Here is a 21,007-nt window from a genome sequence, read left to right on the forward strand (position 1 = left end):
GGACTCCCCTGACTTGATAGTTTTCCTTACATCCTACTTAGCCGTAAAATCCTAATAAAGAAGAAAGAGGCCGTTATATTAATGGAATTATGGGGATTGCAGCATGATCTCTAGGACCCATGGGGATTTCTCTGATGTCCAGCATAAATGCTCTTCTATTCTAATGACCATAAATGACCTCTCTCCAAACCTGGTATTGATGAAATAGCTTTAATGTTTCAACATCAATACTCTAAGCTTTGCTGAACAGTGACATTAATCTGATATTGCATAGCACATGGGGAAGAACAGCCAAAAAATATGCTGGAGCTTATAAAGTTATGCAGCTTTCTAGCCTGACAGCAGCTTTCATGCTATTTTCCCACCAAGTGGAAACAAGTCGTGGGATACAAATGACAGAGACATTTTCCCTTAAAACCTGATGGAAGGAAATCACAGGTGGTTGGAAACTGCTCATAATTTCAAAGGGTACAATGTAAACAGAGGAAGTTTTTTGAAAAGTTGGTGTACCGTGCTCCTGTGTTTGCTTCTGTCAGGTTACAATCTATTTTCTTTTTCCTAGCAAACATTTTTGATTACTTAGCATATCTTAATTAATATGCAAACACAGACATGGATTCTCGCAGCATAAAAACAGAGGCATTGGCTGATTTATGATTTTAATCAGGTCAGCCTTAGCTGATATGCAGAAGAAATAATTAGCTAGCTGTTTGTACACAGAATTGCATTGTACCCAACCCATAGGAGACAGCTTTTCCTGACACTTGAATCTCCTGCTGACTTTATCTTCTTAGCTTTCCTTCTGGTCTCAAAATAGGAGTGTGTAATAGTTTTCCACCTCTGAGATCATTGCCCTCTATTCTTAACTAAGAGTAGGTAGGCTATTTGCAGGCCTTAGGATGCAATTTGATATACAATTGGCTGAAATACTGAAATAAGTGTTTGACTAGTAGTCAGAGTGGCCAAAAGACAATGTCCAGGAAAATCTCTTTCTGGGTGTTTAGTAGCAGCTCTTGCTCTCTGCCTTGCTGTTTCTGACATTACCACATTACCAACGCATTTAAAATGCATCATCTAAATTTCTTAAGTATGCCCAAGGGGACAGAGAAGTGTCACGTAGACCAGACAGTTGTGACATATTGGTATTGACTGCTCTAAACTGGACCCCAGCTTTTCAGAAACTGGGGCACAGACCCAAGGTTCCCTAGACAGGGAAGTACTGCAGTCGCAGATAAAGTCACCGTTTTCCCCGTTCAACCCCCCAAATCCCAGCTATGCCAGTGTCTCTGAGCTGCAGAACCCAGCTAGGTGATAATCAATTAAGTTGCTGTATCTGTCCTGTGCAAAAAGAGGTTTAATCTGCAAGGTTATCAGTTTAATCGGTTTTATCAGTAGCTGAATGTAGATTTTGTGTGCCTGGCACTGCCTCTGTAGCTTCTGGACATTTTATGCCATACTGTACCATATGGGAGCGTAAAGGCTGCAGCTATATATGTGGCTCTTACTTGTTGCCTCTATGCTAATATAGGAAGTTCGCAAAGTACCGAAACTTGTCTTGAATCTTGAGTTTCGTTAACCCTTTGTGGAAACCTGTAAGCGTTCTGCATTGGAGACCAGACAGATGACATGGTTTCTAACGTTGCTTCTCTGCAGACTAATTGATGTATTTGGCACCGGCCAACAGACATCCAAACATTTGTACAGATGTGAGGGTCTGTCTAGACTAGATAATTGCTTCCCCTTTTGGCTTGATTTCACCGGTTGCCACGTTGGGTAACATTTAACCTTGAATTCTGGAGGCACAGTCACTGCCCAAGCCCTCCTATCGAGGAGCCATCTAGCAAGTTGACATGACAAGACCGTGTTAATCTGAGTCTTCTGCCTGTGAGTCTGGTCACATTGCGGTCAACGCTGATGTATTTGCAATAATCCTGTTTCTGTCCATACATCTTAATTCACCCTGAGAGCACTGCTAAGTTCTTTTGTTAATCGTTTTCTCCCTGTCTCCCCCCATGAAGCGAAGTTCATTCTGTGAACAACGCTGATGCAGCCAGGTTAATAACTATTGATGTCGCCATGTTAATAACCGTCTTGCTGCCCATGAATCTGAGCCTCCCCCTGACGAGGTGGTGGACATGACCCACTTAATCATTACATCTCCCTGTCCATGGATCTCAGTTCGCCCTGTGAAATTTTAATCATTCTGACTAGCTAATAACAATAATTTCTCACTGTCCGAGGGTGTGAGTTCACCCTATGAACAGCTCCAACGTCCTTGTTAATCATTGTAATCTCTTACTGCTCACGAACTGCAAAATGCATGGATGTCTCTGCTGATCGCTTCCATACTTCCCTGTCTGGGGGCTGGAATTGCTCCCCATACTTTGCAAAGGATGTCCAGGGCACTTGATTCTTCTGCCCCCGCTGCTGGGACCACTGCAAATCTTTCTCTTCAACAGCAAAGTTTTCCTGGCAGCTGCCTACATGCAACCAGCTGTGTGCAACCTCTCTAAAGCGACGTGTTGAATAACAGAGCGCGTTTGCATGCAGAGCAGCCGGGCTCTGTCGGTTGAACGGTGCTTTCTTGAAAGGTGAGCTCAGAGCACAGAGATAAGCGTTAACTCGATGAGACGTTTCAGTTCATTCTGCTGGGACGCACCATTGTACTGGGTAGGTCTGATAGGACTGTAAAACTAAATAGGCGTTGATGTGGTGCTACAAGCTGTTCCCTTATGTTGGTTCCAGCATGGGGCCCAGTGCTTTTAATGAACACTTACAGCTGTTAATGCCTCAGCCTGTAACATCCTGAATCATTGCAGGAGCTAATGGACAATGAGAGGGAAGATCAATCACAATTTTAGGGCATTGTAAAGTCCCACCATGTTTTCCACCCTACCCCCGGAGAATACGGTCCTTGTTGAAGCTTGGAAAGGACGTAAGGGAGTTTGTTGAAACCAAACAAATTAGAGACATTTTGCAAACTCAAGCTCACATCTTTAATACAGGCATGTGAATTGCAGTGAAGACTCTGGAACTGCATGTAATATTTGAAGAAGAAACTTGGCTCATTTTCAGCAGGGTTCTCCACATGCTCTGTACAGCCTCTCCCAGGGCTCCTCAAAGTTCTGGTTTTGTCTCTGAAAATCCAGCTACCTTCAGCTGCAAGTAGAATTAAGAAGCAGCTTTAAAAGAAGCTGCTGAAAGCGGCTTTGCGAGCCAAAGAGGAAGAAATAACCACGTGAAGCAAAGTCTAAAAGGAGCCACCTCCATCTTCAGAGAGCCACAGAGCCAGTGTCACCAGTCATCTTTTGGAGGCAGTAGGCAAAGGTCATCTTCCCCAGTGATTGCTTTTTTCCGGAGATTTTCGATTGGGCAGCTTACTGGAATTTTATTAGATGAGACAGTAGACTTGTCAGGATTTTGTTTTGTTTTTTTTATTTTTATTTTCCTCCCTCTTATCCCTAGATTGGTTTGGTAGTTTAGATTAATAAACAGAGAAGCAGTTAGTTTGATTAAAAGTGGCATATGTTCTGCTGTGGCAGGGGCAGACTCAGGGGTGTTTCATGCCTGCGTTTTGAGAATAAGAAACCACTCTCACTCTTGGACACAACAGTAAATAACTTTTTTCCAGTGAAATACTAGAAGTACTTTCATGCAGATGATTTTGTGCTTTATAAAAATCCGAGGGAAGGGAAGACTGGTGCCTTGGAAAACAAAACAAAACAAAAAAAAGAAAGTCGGAGGGAAGGAGATCTATACCTTAGTGAAGCTAATTAGCATTAAAATAAAGCAGAGTATGAAAAGATGAAATTAAATGCTGCAGAAATGCTGAATTAAAGGGACAGCACTTAACAAAGACTGAGCTTGAAAAGATTTATGAAGGTATTTCCCATCAGTGTCATCGGAGGAGTATGGAAAACCAGTGCTGCTCCTTTTGTACAGTGCCAGGATTGAAGGAAGCAGATATATCCTTTTATTCGCTTCTGTTAGACTGTCTGCAGCCTGGTCGAGGTGGTTAGAGCAGGTGTGGAGAGGCCAGAGCTTCTGCAGACCCTTCCTTGGTAATCAGAAATGACAGCCCTCCTGCGCCTGAGCCGCCTCCTCTGCAAAGGGAGGCGAGTAAACATTGCAAGTTTTCATTATTGTTTGTAAACGTCTCATTTGCAAACACAAAGTGGTTTTAGGACTTAACTTGGGATGCCCTGAGCACACAGCTCCCAGCCTCTTCCTTCCGTGATTAGCCCCAAAATGAAGCAGCCCAGCCTCAGCTTCCCGAGCAGCTCCGTGCCTTCACACCGGTTGAAAATGTCTCCATCACCGTGGCAGATATACTGCGCACAGGCAAGGGAGTAACATTTTTTAAAGGAGCTCAGGAACTGAAATCTCATTTCTAAAGATAATTTCAGTCATGTCTGCACTGCAATAAAGCTCAAGATTAGGAGCCAGCCTGCTGTTTATATTCACCTTAAATCTTAAAGTATAAGCTTTTAAAAGTTGTTGTGTTTTTTTTTTTTAACCAAGCCAGGAAGTTTTCTCCAAGCCAAGATCAGAGCATACTTGACTATATTTACCACATGTAATTCATTCTAAGGAGAGTGACAAAAAATACTTATCTCAAGAAACATGAAAGCTGGAAAAAAGAAAAGGCAGCAGGGATATGAAATATGAACTATCAGAGCTTTTCTCTTAAGCGTAGCTGTATGAGAAATGGAAATATTTAAGTTTCTAGTTTGGGCGTGTTATTCTGGATAACCCCCTTGGCTTCAGATGGAGATATATTGCAGACGGACTGGTATAGGCATCAGGAGAAGATATAAAGTCATCTGATTAGTGCCATGAGGATATGTTTTGTGGAATGACCAATATTCATTCACTGTCGTATATGTTGCAGTTTTTCTCTTGTGCAGTTGTATTTATATCACACACCCCTAACAGTAAAGGCAGATAAAGCAGGGCGTAAGCTTAAAGTTATTGATTTTTTGTTAAAATGACAACAGGTTTGTGTGTTCATCTATGTGATGCTCATGCTATGTGTATGGCCAGTCTTGGTATTTATCAGTGCATCTTCTGACTGTGCATCTTCTGACTGTGCACCACAGATTCGTTCCTACTTTGTAAACTTGTCCTGATGGTTGTGGTCCTCTGGGACTCAGCTGCATTTTGGATCTTCTGTCTTCAGATCTTATCGGTGACAAATGTCAGCTGATGGTGGCAGCAGGCGTGGAGGATTTCAGTCCTCTTGTGTTCAGCGCTTGGGACACACCTGACAGGACGGTGACTGCAAAAAGAAGATTTCCCTTTCTGTGACATTAATTGCAGGCTGGTCTTCTGGTCTTCATATACCATGCACAGAGGTAGGTGTTTGCAGTCCCTGGAACCGAACATATGTTAACTGTTCTCTGGTTTAGTGAGGTTTTTCTAGTAGAGATTACAGCAGGATCTCTTAGCGTGATATAATTCAGGTATAATAACTTCCCGTCCCCTGATGGGGCTGACTTGTGAAATCTATTAAGCCATGTGGTTCTGGCTCTATTCCTGGACTCCTCAAGATAGTTTTTTATTCAAAGTAAATTTTTACCTGTTATCAACAGTTTAGACTCACCAATTACCAGCATTTTGAACCTGCAGATAGCTCTGACTAGAAAACATTCGTATGTTGAACATCTAATGCTCACGGTTTACGAGGAAAAGCCAAGCATGCTACTTAATCCAGTCCCCACAATTTCCTCCATCTGAAACCTTGAACTAGCTCAAAATCAAGGGGTAAAATAAAACAGAGGATCTTCTGACTTAAGAGATTGGAAGGATTTTCTCCGAGTATAACAGCTTCCTGACACTGCTTCAGGATTTGATTCCACAATACCGTGCTCCAATCCCTGCTTAATACAAAGACTCTTGAAGTTATTAAATTCTGTACTTCCCCTCGTCCTCCTCCCCAAGAGCTCTGCAGATACGCTGTTGCTGGACACCGGCACCAGGTCATGCCTTCCGACGAGTCTGCCCGTGCCATCCCCGACCCGTCCCTTTTCCAACCCATCCCAGCTGCATGCTTGATGCAGGCTCCCCACCCTTAAATGGATTTTTCTCTCACTTCCAGAATCGTCTTTCTAAGCTGGACAGGATAAAATAATGAGGAAACTGTCATTTGCGCAGGCCTGCCTCTGTCAATTTTCCAGTCTTGGACTTCTTCAGGGGAAAAAAAACCTCAAAACCCTGCAAAAAAAAAAAGAATGGGAAAATAACCATCAACTAGGTTACATGTAACAAATATCTTTAGGGGTTTGATGCAAATAAAAATGAGGAGCCTTTTGGGAAAAATGCAGATTTTATTTTGATTTTATATTAAAACTCTCATAGTTAGTAGAAATTTGCTTGGATTTGCACAGGCTTCTGCTAAATTACTTTAAAAGAAGATATCATTTCCAAGCCAAATTATCTGCTGGGATGAATAATTTTCCTGATTTTGAATGGATTTTTTCCAGGAGAAAATCTGGCCAATCTTGCTTAACCAAATCACAACTTGGACCGTAGGCCTGGAAGCAGGATCCATTTGGATGTTTTAACCTCCAATGAATAGCAAATAGAGAATGCTGATGTCATGCAGTGCAAAATAAAATAAAACAATATGTGTAATGAGCTGATTTAAAATGCAGCTTTAAAAAAAAATCACTTTCCTTTTTCTCACAATCCATCAGGGCATCAATAGGTCTTTCATTGCTTCAGCGCATTGTTATTAATAGTGCAGAAAAATGCAGATTGTAGGCTTGGGGGCTCCATAAGTTTCCTATGAATACTCCAGGAAAAGTAAAATGCAAGTTAGATGTGCAGTAGCAAAAAGGAAGAGAGGCCAGGGTGGGCAGCGTGGGAAGCACCACGACCTGCTGATGAGCCCTTGGCTACACAGAGATGCTCAGACTTTGTCCAAAATAGTTACACTTGTGAATTAACTAAATCCAGTAAAACTCCATGTGGGTTTTTAACCCACGGTTGTGAGTGGCTTTGAATAAATTTGGTGCAATTCACCTCCAAAGAGAATAAGATGAATTCCAGTACAGCCATTCCTAATCAGAGCTTAAACTGGCCATAATTCTGGTTAATACATTAAAGGGATCAATTTCAAAAAGTTAATTGGGATTTGCTTTCCTGAGGGCTCCTGTGTGTGCAAATCCTGATGCCTGTCAATATATCCACACAACCTTAAAAAAGTCATAATTTCCAGTGGTTTCGTGTCTATTTACCTTTCCTACTGCTGTTCAGTAAATGTCGTCCCTACCTATCCATCCTCCACACCAGTGCAAACCTCCACCCAGTGAGCTTGGTGTGTTTTACTTCTGACTGTTGAATGCTGTTCTAAATTTATTACAAAAAATACACAAAAGATCTTCTTTTGTTCCTGATGTCAGATCTTATTTTCTTTTGAACTGTAGCAACTACATACCAAATGGAGGTAGTGCATTTTGACTTTGAGGTCTCTGCTGATTATTAACCTATTTATAAGGAGTACTATAGACTGCAGGAGTATTTTCTAGCCTTTAAGAAGGTGTTTCTCTGAATGGGTCAATTTAAGACCCATTAATAGATATTAAAGAAAGTTCATGGTCTCCTTCAGATTCTGGTTGTTTTTGTCAGCCAACAAAGCATAAAAACATAACTACGTTTTATAATATTAATGATCAGCTGTAAAATCCTGGCATAACATTTTTATAGCTCTATAACTAATCTTTTTATTATCAGGTTACAATGGTTTGCATCACTTATGTATCATCTGTAGTTAACTTTAAAACTTTTACAAGTTGATCGTATGGAATACTGTTGTAGACTAATTATGTTTATAAATATATGAGTTTGAAATATTTAATATTTTATATGAAGGATGTAAAAACTTTGATTGAAGTCAGCCCTGCGTGTCAAACTTTTCCCACTGGAACAATTATGACAGTGTATCTCAGTTCACGGGTGGAAGCAGAGCCTGGGAGTTGGATCATGGCTTTGCCTGTGATTTTAGCTTAGGGTACAAACCTGCCTGCTGGGATGGTAAAGTGAGCTTATCAGTCACTTGACCCATTAATAGAGCTTAAAATTCTCCAATGCTGGACTTGCAGGGATGCAGCGTTGCCTTGAATTCCTGGGAACGCAGCTTCCAGAGGTCTTGCATAGTCGCAGTCCTCTTGGAATTTTCATTCTAGAGGAAATAAGGGGGAAGGGGGAAAGGGGATAGAAGGAAGGCTGAAAGAAAAGTTCTCTGGACTCATGGGTAATAGAATATGGGAAAGCAAAATGGGCAGAATCACAGTGCCTTGGCTAAATTGCATAATGGAAGTACTTGAGAGATAATTAAAGGCTATTTTAAACCGCTTCACCATGTTTATTCTCAGTGACTTGCAATAAAAAGGAGCAGGAGAGGGAACTGGTACAGGCTCATCAGCAACTGCTTTTCTTCCTTTACCAGAGCAAAATCTACCCTCTGGCTGATGCTTAGACAGCGATATATACTTTGCCTTTGCACAGCACCCTGTCTTTAAAGGTCTTGCAGGTTTTGCACAGCAATGTCTTGGCCCCTCTGGGGCTGCTTTTGAAGGGAGTCACAGGAAAAGTGGAGGGACCTTCTCTGCCTCCTCAGCACCGTTGGTTGGGGCATAGTGGTACCACACTGGGAAACCTGGCTGGTCACACTGTGCGGACTCAAAATCGCTCCTGCAGAGCTGGCGTGGATGGGGAGGATTGAAATATTTGCTTGGAGCTGCTGTAATTGTCCCAGCAGTGGCTCAGAAATAAAAGTCGTCTTTTGTGCATGAACGTTAATCACTTAAAAGTATTGGAAAGATCTGACCCTGTGCTATATGAATTGGTACTGGCCTCTGGAGAGGAATCCAGAGTATCCTGCATATTCCTGAGATTTTTTCTATGTTTCCAGCTGACTAGTACCAATGATGCAAAGGTATGAATGAGCTGTCTTGTTGACCAACTGTACAGCACTGGCTGCATCCTTTATAGCAGACATGTAAGTTAAAAATCTAGCTGACTTGAGAGATGTCGCAAATTGGAGCTTAACTACAACGCATTGAAAAAACACAGGAAAAGCTCAAATGATCATGATTTCTCGGCTTTTGAACTAAAAGGGGACTCACTGAAGTAATTGCAGTTCATTACAGATATTCTGAACCTGCATTGCCTAAGTGAGTTTAATTTTTTTCACCTGTCACTTATCTGCTTTTGAGAAGCATAATTGCAACATTTGTTCAGAGCTATAAGCCTCTGAAATGGGAAAGGGCTTTTTTTTCCCCCTATGCAAACATTAAAAAACAAAGGGGAAAAGGAAAGACTAGTTCTGAGACAGGCTTTGCCACACACACATGCCTGTGCACAGACACATAGCCTCTTTTAGGTTTTCTTTCTTTATTTTAGTATCTTAAAAATACATATATCTCTGGGGGAAGCTTAATAAGAAACAGCCAGCTGAAGCAAAGATTTTAGGAGGAAAAAGAAGTCAGGGGACTTGTGCGGTAGAGACAGCAGTTCAAACAGTGAAAAAGAGGACACAGCTGTGCATATCAGATATCCACAGCTGGGGAAGTGGAAAGAGAATATTCCCCCATCTCCCCTTATAAATCATACCTCACCTTTCAGATCCCTTAGTTTTCTGTTGTGTTGAATAATTTTTTATACAGGGAGAGGTATTTGCATTTTTCTCCTCCTGCTGTTTGTGATATGTAGGTCAGTTTTACCTACCAAAGCACCAAAAAAGCACTGCGGATTTCTTCAGTGTCCTTGGTAGCAGGCTGTTTTTCTTACCCTTCAAAGTCAAGGATTCTCCAGCAAAAGAACAAGGGAGGTCTTAGCAGCAGGTGCCTAAACCAATATACAGAGAAAGCTAAGAGGAAAAGGCAGCACAGACTCTGTCTTCGAAAGACTCATGCTAGGAAAGTCTAAGGAGCAGGTGGAAGCAGAATTGTTTTAAAAGCATCTCTGTGGACCACAGCTGAGCAATAAACCAAGCCAGACTTGGACACTCACTATAACTCTTTTGGGAGCGGGCGTAAAGGAGCAAAGCACTGAATCTTCTCCAGCTCCAGGAATTACTGATTTCCTCTGCATTCCTAACCACAGCTGAAGACAGGACAGCACAGGCGCTCTTTACACTGTTTCTCAAGGTGGGAGCTTGAGCGCAGTGGCCAAAGCAGTTTTGGTCGAGGAACTGTTCTTGCTGTGCGAGCACTCATCATGTTTTAGGACCAGGCGAGGACAAAGCACTTTCAGCCACCGTTCTGAATTGTCCGGCAAATACGATCCCTGCTCTGGCGTAAGCTGCAGCCAGAACCACAAGTACAAAATAGCTAGATCAAAAGGATTTGGTTAAATTTTCCACAGAGCTCTGCAAACTTGGTACTATACCAGCAGGTGATCAAATGTTCAAATGTTGAATATTCAGATACCTTTTCGAACTAAAGATGGACTTGGAGGCTTTTGGTCTTCATGCTTCCCTGGGTTTTGATTCGGAATAACACCTCATAAAATCTTGGAGGGGCTGGTCTATATCGGCAAAATCACAGGTACCACAGCTCATATACTAGTAATTATGCTCCAGAGTTGAACCCTGGTGATGGCTTACATGATAATGGAAACTAGACAGTTTTGCTTGTTCTGGCTAAAATAAGATGTTTCCACATCAAGTAAAATACTGAAGTCCTTTTTGCTTGAATAATAGATTCTACCTCAAAACATTTAAAAGAACATTTCCAGCAGCCAGATTTGGTGTGCGATATTCCAGCCCTTCGGTGCTGTAGTATATCATTATACAATTTAGGAGAAGAGAGGGAAAATACCGCATTTACCTTAGAACAGTGAAGGAACCGTGGTTAGACAGAAGAGCGAGAATGGCATCCTGGCCATGTCCAGGTTGGAAGTTCTGCCTCACCTTCTGCTGTAGTCAACTGGAAAAATACCCTTTAATTTTAATGACCATAGAAATGCAATACTTTGGGAACACACCTCTCCAAATTCCCAGTGAGACCTTTGGAACGAGTGGTTATATTATAGTTGTTCTGGGAAGAAAAGATGTTTGGGTATATGTCAGTATAATAAGAGTACATCTATCGGTGTAATAAGAGTATATCTCTCTCAAACCAAATCTAAGGGAGCTAATGTGCATCTCGGTGTTGCACAGTTGGGCTGAATACAATCCCATATATAATGCCAGTAAAGTTACACTAAGGATAAATTGTGTTATCGGTTAATTAGTTCAAGAAGTTTGTGGATAATGTGGGAGACTAAAGAATGGACAAGTAGAACTCACCGTATGATAAAACCTCTCCTGCTCATCTTACTCCTCCTGTCCATGCTTTATATTGAACAAGACAGATGGCTTCCCCAGAGGTGGTTGAAAGTTCTTTTCCCACCAAAACTAGAAAGAGAAGATATAACTTTTGAAGTTTATTTCAGAGATTTTTTTTTTAATATTAATGAGAAAAATAACACGAATGAAAATATTTTTTGTGACAGCTCCCCAGAAAAAAGAGTGAAAACCAATAACTATTCTGAAATTTCTAGTTAATTCTTTTTAATGCTTAACTTGAAAAAAATCTGTAAAATGACAGATTAGGTCTAGCCTTTGTAGTTATAAGTACCCTGAAGACATTAGATACCAATTTATAACAACGAACCATTTCAGTTTCTGAAAGAAGCCTATTTTGAGAAAATACTTTTAGCTGTTCAAGTCAGTGTTTTTCAACAAGCAAATTCACTGTAGGAAAACATCTTAAAATTACCAGAAAGTAGAAATCAGAGTAATCTGAACTCACTTTTCCCCAGAATCTGTAAGCTTCCATTAAGTACAAGGTAGGCTAAAGCAGAGGGAAACATAATTATTACCGCACAAAATAACAGACTATTGACACCCTGTCATTGGATCAATCGGATCTGTTCTGTAGGCTCAGTTAATAAATTGCTGTGTTAAAATATGTCTTCTTATAAAACACATTTATTTTCTCCCTCAGCATTTATTTTAATAACTTCTCATACCAAGAACTTGTGCGCACCTGCTTTTTTTCCATACTGTGTGTACAACACCTTGCATAAGGCCATTTTAAAGGGAATGCGAATCTCAGCATTTGTCTGCACGTCCTTGGGTGACAAGGGAAAAGTGGCAGAACAGCCTGAAACATGCGGCAGGGTGCCTTTCAGCAGCCTAATTATCTCATGTCTGGGTGCATATCTACAGTAATCTAGACAAGTTTCTAATTTGTTTTTCAGTACTGTAGGATGAGTCAACTTAATTCTAATTAAACAGTGTCCATTGCATAGTGTGGCCAGAGAGCCAAACGAGATCATAGTCTGCCATAATTACTGACTGCGGCCAGGCCGCTTTTCTTACCCTATATAGGTCCGATACGGTTACAAATGTGCAGTAATCTTTGGAGCAGATAGTATTTTGTGAAGCTTAAGAAAATGCTTGTTCTGTCTGGCCAGAGGGCTGTCAGTGAGTGTGGAGAGCCATGGAGATGTCACGAGTAGTTTTCTCTGTCTAAAATATACAGGTCAAAATCCTTCTCTTATTTATACCAGGACTCAGACTTTTGAATTTACATCTTCTTATCTCTGTAATGATCACTCTTAAGTACCCCATTGAAGCTTCCTTGAGTTAACACCCAAGCTTGTCACAGTCCAGGAACCCCACACCAGCAATGAAGCATTGCCTGGATTTCTCATTCCAGGGGTGGAAGTAGCTGGCGGAGTTAATGTCGCAGTATTTTCTGCTCTATCATAAGCTCAGTGATAAGGTACTTCAATTTATTGTCCCCTCCTGTAAGAGATCGAGTGACTAACTGAGTTATGGGAGGGCACTAGAGATGCCTGTTGGTTTATGGTTTCCAGAAGTCACGGCTGGTCTGGCCCTTTCTCTTCTCCCTCCCCGGACGCAGGCGTGCCGTCGCAGACAGCACGCACCGTCACCCTTCGCTCCGGTTCCTGGATATTGCACATCACCGAGGTCTCTCCGGATCCTTTTTCTTCACCCACCAGCCTCCACGCTACTTCTCTTTTTCCTTTGCATATTGTCTTCCCCAATTGCTCTCTTTCCAGCATTTTCCTGGCCCCGGTATATCAGTCTTCTGTTCCCATATGACTCCCGCTAATTACAGAGCTATCTCGCTTCTTAATGCTACCACCTCTTTTCTAGCTAGTTCTTTACAAAGGCCGTTAGCTAGAAATACATCATCCTTCAGCTTTGGACCCGAAGTCCACTCAGTAAGCATTTTATACAGTCTTAATAAATGAGGAGAGAAAAAGAAAACAGCAGAGGAATACAAAAAGGGTCCTTCGGGAGTAAGGTTGTCAGAAAGTCATGGCTACTTCATAACTCTGGGCATTAGTCATTTTTCTTACCATGGGTGGTCCCACTATGGGCTGAATTTTGAAAGGTTTTTCTTACTGTTTAGCAAAGATGTGACATTGCAGAGCGTTGGAGGAGAGGCGAGACCCGCAGGTGCTAGCAGTGCCGTGCCGTGCGAAGGATGACTCTTTCTCCCAAACTTCAGAGCCCGTTTGTTCTTGGGGTTGTTTTGGTGCTTTGCGGGATGCCCCGACCCTGCCGAGAGGAGAGCCTTGAAAGCGTCGCAGCTGGGCTTGGAGCAGGGCTAAATGAGAAGTTTCACCCTTTGTGTGGCTGCCACAAACAACTGCTCTCATCGCCGTGCCTCAGCTCCAGCGTAGTCCCAAAAAAGAGGATCACCAGCAAAGCTAAAAGAGATGACCAGAGAACAGGTTTGAGGATTTGCTAGCATGCGTGGCCGTGCTAGGCGGGGGGGTGATTCCCACCTGGACCAACTCTCTCCGTCTCTCCTGGGGAGGGGACAGGGCTCAGCCCTTAGCGGGTCCCCGCGTTCCGTGGGCGTGCGTGCTCAGCGTATCGCAGACCCTGCGGCGCTGAACCGTCACGGTTTTAACCCGGGTGCCAGGAGGTGCTTGCAGGAAAGCGGGAGGATTTTGGAAGCTGCTGGTTGTGTGCAGGGAGGCTGGGAGGGGGACAGTGCCCGCTGCAGCAGCGTGGTGCTCCCGGGGGGGCTAATTCCTCCTGCTGAGAAGCTCCTCCAGCAACACACAGACTTCCCAGCAGGATCCATGAGGCTCCCTCCTGGGCCGTGCTGCTGCAGCCTGCCTGCCAGGGTGCTGGTTCGGGTGTCTCCTCACCCATCTGCGGTCTGGATGTAGATGTAGCCTTAAGCTTGGACCAGAAGAGATCCTGTAATACAATTTAATCCTCTTTTTTGTAGTTATTTTCTTAGCAGTGGGTTTGTGCCATGTCATTTTCTCGTCTGCATTGCCAAAATACCATGTAAGTGTTCTACATATCTATGAAGGACCAGAAGAACTTGCTCTGTTGGATACTGATTTTTCACTTGTGTCCAAGCCCAGTTTCTTGGCTGTTTCCAGCCTCACTGACCCAAGAGGACGATTGACCAATAAGATACATCTCAAGGTAGAAAAAGGCAAATGATGTAGACCTGATTAGTTGCTGCAGTAATTGAGATGAATGGAGTAAGAAGAGTGTTGGAGCTACTGGTGATGTTTGGATGATGGAGTGGTGGTCAAAGCTCCAGAGTGTGGAAGAAGAGGAATCTGTTGATTTTTTTTAGAGGCTGTTTAAAACCTACTAGATTGAGTGATTACAGTGAAATTTGGATGCGTGGTTCCTTCCTACTCTGTGTTACCTGAGCAGGTTGTGGGGGAACATTACCCCATTTTACACCACTCCTTATACGAGATGGAGCATCACGTGCAAACTCTTGTCCTGGGAAGTCCCATAAAAGTTGAAGGCTGAGGAAACATACAGCTGTGCTGTCTTTCTTTGGCCAGGCCTCCTATGCTGTGGCTCTGATGGCTGTGGAGCCCACTGCAAAGCAGACTTGCTGACCCAAATGTCTGTGCCTCTTGCTTTTATGTGCTCAGATATGACATTGGTCCCAAATGGCTGTATTTAGCTGTGTCCCTCCTGAATTAAAATTATACCCACAAGCGGTACTGTGCATTTACTGAAGCTCATTAGAATGAAATGGGCAATACACGTATTTCAAAAGTATTTTATTTGGAATGCTAATCTTATTTTAGAATTCACGTTAAGCTATTGAATCCTTGGCAACTAACATGAAAACACACTGAATCATAATGAAATACAGTGCTACTGTATTCTATTATACACCGTACCGGCATGACAGCAGCTTTTTCTCTTGCTGAAAATAGGATTGCTTGCATTTTATTTTTATTTATTTTAGGGGAACAAGTAAGAAAGCATTTCATAATAAAATCCAGCCATTAGCTCCTATCTTGCTGCATGTACTAGTAGCTGTGGGGCAGGAAGAGGGGAACCGATGACTGCACAGAACTCTGGCAAATACTTCACTGTGCCTGGTACTTCCATTCTGGACCTCAGTTGAGGCTGCAGAGTCAAATTGCACAGACCAATGTTGCAAGCACTACGTTGGGGGCTGCAATATATGGCACATCAGCCAGAGAAGTGATCCAACATGCCGTACATCATCATAACACTGTAGGTAAAGAATACTGTGGTGATATAGGTGAATAACACGTGGCTGACACCACTTTATGGCAAGCAGTTGCTGTGCAGTCATATATAACACTGTAGGAGTCAACACACCGCAAACTCCATCCTCTGCCCTCTTGTGGAAACAAGCAGCTGTGGAATAAGGATTACTGAGTACACAAATCAGCATAAAGCTCTGATCCCTTTCCCTGGCAGATGTAAAACCGTAGTTGAAGACTGAGGCTCGGTTGCTTTGGGAACTACAATTCAGAGGTACTGATGGAGCAGAGAAGAAATACACATACCCTGAGTGGGCCGAATCATCCCAGTTGTTTGACTGCCTTTTATGCTGAAGCACTTTATTTTTAACAAACAGCCTGAGAAGCAGAAATTCAAGGCCCAATAATAGCATGATGTGAATGAATTAGTCTAGTAACACCAGAGACTGCATTGAAAATGCACTATACTCGCCATGGTAATTACTAATTTTAAGAAAGTAGATTATACCAACTGCCCTATATTTTTTCTTTCTGTTTTCATGAGGAGTGATGCTTGTGTGGAATACAGCAGAGAAAATATCAGGCATTAAGAATCAGGGGAAAAGCTAAAGAGCAGAAGGATAAGAAAAAGTTACGCATAGGGCTATTTTATTTGTATTGTGGTTCAAACCAGCTCAAAGTTGCCCTTAGGCTGTGGACTCCTGTCCTCAAAGATGGGCCAGGAGTGATCCAGCTCAGGGGAAACGTTAAGGACAGTCAGGATAGGATGCAATATATATATTCTCTCTTCTCTTACCAAAGATCTGTCATAAGTTAATTTTCCTCTGGACTTCAGTTTGCTTTGCTTGCTGTGTCCTTCATCCTGCTGGCTAAGCATCTGAAAGACTCCCTTGCACTGTCTCCTTCCTCTGCTTCATTAAAGAAGTGAAAAAGCGGGAGATGCTACATAGACGAAAGAGGAATTATAAGAGTGGAAGGGACCTTGGGAGATCGCCTAATCCATCTCTCTGCCTCAGAGGAGGTGAACATGTAATTAACTGCTCCTAGTGGCTGTCTGTCTGATCTGTTCTTCAAAACCTGCTGCATGGGGATTTTCATCACCTAAGAGTTTAGCCCAGCATTTCACTAGTTTCATGCTAGAGAGTTTTCCTTAATCTCTAACTAAAATCTCCTTTGCTTTTATTTAAGCCCCTTGAGACTTAGCCTTATGCTTTTCTCAGGCTTTTTGAGAACTTTGGTTATTCTTGTGGTTCTCTGTTGGACTTTTTCTCATTGGCCTGTAAACTTTCATCATATGCTCAGGCTAAATCTGTTAGTGTTGCCCCCAGTGTTGGGAAGAAGAGAAGAATTATTTCATGTATCATTTCCAGTTGATGGCTGAATCTATAACTTCAAGATATTCAGTACTCCTGCATTTTGGTCACTAAGCTCTTCATTTCAGATAATTCCTCTAAATAGTACTCTTAAATTTTCAATTTACCTTTTTGGAAAAACATTACTTACAGACTTTTTCTTTAAATTTGCTTTTAGTTTGGAGAAAATAAACTTATGTTGATTCACTTGTAACAAAATTACTTGTTATAAGTAAGGTTCCTATCTGAATTTATTACTCCCCTAAAGCCAAGTATTAAGCATTTTGTTTACTCAGAGTCCATGCAAGCAAAGAAATATGTTGGTAACCACAGTCAAGTATCTGAGGCCCACTGTAATAAGTAACATTTGTTCTCCAATTTCCATCTGGAACATTAAAGCCTTCCTACTACAATTTCTGTAACCACAACTCCGGTATCATTCATATCTCCAATAACATCATACAGATTACTGTTCATATCATATCAGATGTAACAGTGACTCATCTTGTTTTTCATCTCTGTCTTCAAAGTAGACATCATTGTTCTGAAGATGCAATGATGGGCTTATCTGAAGTGTCCTGAAGAGATACTGGCTCTTTTAACACCATTTTTATCAGCTCTTTAATTACTTGGAATTTTGTCATGCAATCTGTGAAGCCATGTACACATCATGGAGAAGATTTTGACTTTCCCCCAAGCTGCTAAAACAAAAAAAGGTTTTGCACAGAAAGCTGCTTCAGATGACCTGCTGCTGTGTTCCCAGGCACAACCCTGAGGGATAGTTTTGCACACAAAGAACTTGGGCTGTCCTAAGATTCTGTGTGGATCTCGGGACCAGTGGAAATACCTAGCTGTAGATCCATTTGACCTTGCTTCACTCCCCTAAAATGCCTCTCAGCTCTCTGTAGTATCCTAGCAGAGGATCCCAGACTTTTGCGCGCTCAGAACGTCTTGTTTGGCCTGAACATTCATCTGAATGTGCTTTAACATCTTTACTTGCCTTCCTTACCTTTAACCTTACCACTTTCTCTGGGGTCCTTTCCCCCAACCCGCTGCTCATGTATTTCCTGATGAAGACTAGTCCCTGCTTTTTAAACCAAACAGTGCTGGCCAGAGATTGTGCCTTGCTGGCATAGAAGTGCCAATTTATCAGCCTTATCTAACTAGTGACAGTCTAATATTAATGTAGCTGGAGAGCCATTTTGTTGTTTATTGGAGACAAAACTCCCATCTGAAGTCCATGGATGGTATTGCCTAAATAAATGTTATATGGTAGCTGTAGATAAAAATAATCATCTGTCTAGTTAAAGTAAAAGATGTAAGCAAGGATTTTGTAGTTTTTTGAGCTCACTCTTGCTAAAAAAGCAAAGTTTAACTCATGTTAAACAACCTAATCCAGGTTTGTTTAAAATTATGATTTTTCCTGTGTGGCAGCAATATCTAGATGCTCTTTTTTACCTTTGTCCAGTACTTCTGTGCAGACAGCCCGGTGAATCGCAGCAGGGAGGTCAGCACAGCTCTGGCCCTTACAGTGAGAACCACAGCTCCTGACCAACGCAGCTGAGACCTACAGAGATTGCTGTGGGTATGGGGTGTCCCTCTATCGTCAACAGGAGGGCAAATTTGGCCAACAACCAGGGCCAAGGATGAGCTGCAATGCAAAGTGCCTCAACGTTTTCGGTTCTCACGCAGGATGGTTGCATTTGGCTCCAGAGCTTGGTGCCTCTTCACCTGTTAATCCCAGCACAATTTGCTTAGATCTTTCTTGAAAGATGCACACAGAGGAAACGACAGGAGACCGCGCTGCTGTGGGGCAGCCGCGCAGCACTGATGAGGTGCGGGTTCGTTAGCTTGGCGAGGAGCCACACCAGCACAGCTCTCTCGTGCAGGGATCCTCAGCTAGTTTGCCTACCCAGTTTTGTATAGTGTATGTGCAGGTACCAGTATGAGCTGGCTTTGGCTCGTGCCCCTCACCTACATGCATTTTAATAATGGAAAGATGAAGTTTTGGTGTATTTTTACCACTGGGGTTAGCAAGCGTGTTTTCGAAGAGTCTGGCTAATATTTGTCTCAGCCCTCTCCCAGTCTTCCTCCTGCCTTACCTTGCAAGTCAGATATGCTGCAGGAGTGGAGCAAATCTGTCTGCTTCTTTCTAAAGCCTCTTGCAGTAGCAACTCCAGAAGACCCCTGGAAAAAGGATTGGCATCCCTTAAAGGATAGCTCCTTTTTCCCTGGGAGCAGTGGAGTGAAAGAGCTCCTGTTTCCCCAGGAGCCTTCCTTGAAAACTGAAAAATAAATTCAAAGAAAGGTATGTCCTAGTGCAAGGGAAGAAGATTGAGCTTTACATGAGAAGTACTGAAGTATGCGTATTCTGGCCCTATGTGCAGAAAGCCCAGCAGGCTCACTGCCTAAATCTGTAGCTGTAGTATGGAGGAGACAGACACATAATTTTTCTTCTTCTTTTTTTTTTTTTTTCCCCAGAAGCTGGGTAAATTGAGGAGGCAGAGGCAGTGATGTCTTAATGTATAGAAACTATTTTTGTTTGTATACCTGAGCTGGTGCAAGGGTGCCATTTCCTAATTCCTGAATTATGGGAAGAACTATTAAAACCGCACAAGCCGTAAGGAAAGCAATGAAGGGTTGTGCATTTAGTATCTGGGTGAGGGGAGGTAAGCTGCTATCAAAGCAGTGCATAAAATCCAGCAAAGCACACACCCAGCCCTTTGTTGTGACCACTGCTGCTGGACAGGAACAAGACCAAATGTCCTGATACAATTTATTCCAATAATTTTGTAACAGCACAAAGAGACTCCTGAAGTCCTTGGCTCCAATCTCAGCTGTAGCAGTAATGAGTAAAGAAAGAAAAAAAAATCAATTATAAAAGCTGTCCCTCACACTGTGAATACGGACTTAGCTATCCCAAGGTTTTTAAGTGTCTAAACTTTCACTGACTTCTCTGAGAATGAAAACCTTCAAGTAAGAGGAGGCACCAGCGTATTTTAACAGATCTGGTGGTTGGAGTCCAGAACCCAGCCACATGTAGCATCTTGTGAGAAGAAGATAGGTACATACGACACCTCAGAAGAACAATTGTAGCAAAAAACAAGGTGCTGAGTAACCCTAGTTTATTATGGAGAAATTATACCTTTCCAAGAGTCCCATCCTCCACACTGCACGTAGAAGAACGTAAGGTTTTATCACGACAGTGCAACCGCTCTTTGCTTTTCCCTGGGTTTCCTAAAGGTTTTCTAGCCCCTTTCATCCCACGGCACAGTAGGGCCAGAGTGACATAAAAAGGGACGGGAAAATCTCTGATGAGAATGAGAACGGTTGCCCTGTCAGGTGTGATTAACACCAACACGGTTAAACACCTTACTGACGAAGACCTGCAGGATGTGCGTGAAATTTTAAAAAGCCATTCTCTTTCCAATCATGCCCTCTTGGTAAATTATAATTCCAGTAAATTAAGCAGAATGCTGATGAAAAATTTAATGTGGTGGAATCTGGCAATTCTGACAGCCCAGCAAAGTCTACAATGACCCTTGAAAAACACTCCTCTTTGATATCATGATACAGCTGTACAACATGGCCACGTCCATCCTACTGTGCGCTGCACATCAGAAGTTGATGATAACAATTGAAATTAAACGATTCTCAAATAATCATAACAAAGACAGGTTTACTCGGCATTACCCGTCTCTTGTGGAAAACCCCCTACAAGAAAGTTCACCAATCATAATAAAATTACAGGCTGCTTTCTGGTCTCGTGTTAGCTGCAGAGCTTGTGACAAGATGAGCTGTGAGCAAGGCAGCCTACACCGGGTGCTGTGAGCAGCACGATACAGAACCACATCACTAATAGAGGAGTCAGGGCTCTCGAGCTGTCATGTACAAATCTTGTTATAATGAGAGGAGCATTAGTAATAGGGGCTGAAATTTTCAAGCTGCCTAAGGGATTTAGATGCTCAGTTCCCATTAAATTTAATGGGATGCGTGCCCTGAAATCCCACCCACAATAAATTTTTACCAGGCATTCTTCGTGCAAGGGAAGAACAGGAGAGAGAAAAATAGAGAGGGATGGAGAGAATCAGGTGTAAGTGTTTCTTACTGGGACTGAAGGC

At 42.4% G+C, this 21,007-nt stretch overlaps 1 protein-coding gene across 1 annotated transcript in view; it reads left to right on the top strand.

The window, feature by feature from the left end:
- The first annotated feature begins 5,228 nt into the window (after positions 1 to 5,228).
- Positions 5,229 to 21,007, top strand: part of SGCD (sarcoglycan delta) — a 431,589-nt gene continuing 415,810 nt past the window's right edge. The window contains exon 1 of the mRNA XM_075057001.1: positions 5,229 to 5,354. The gene's annotated coding sequence lies outside the window, so the exon portion shown is untranslated. The remainder of the gene's footprint in view (positions 5,355 to 21,007) is intronic.

This window comes from Buteo buteo, chromosome 24 (assembly GCF_964188355.1).
Source record: "Buteo buteo chromosome 24, bButBut1.hap1.1, whole genome shotgun sequence".
NCBI classification, from domain to species: domain Eukaryota; kingdom Metazoa; phylum Chordata; class Aves; order Accipitriformes; family Accipitridae; genus Buteo; species Buteo buteo.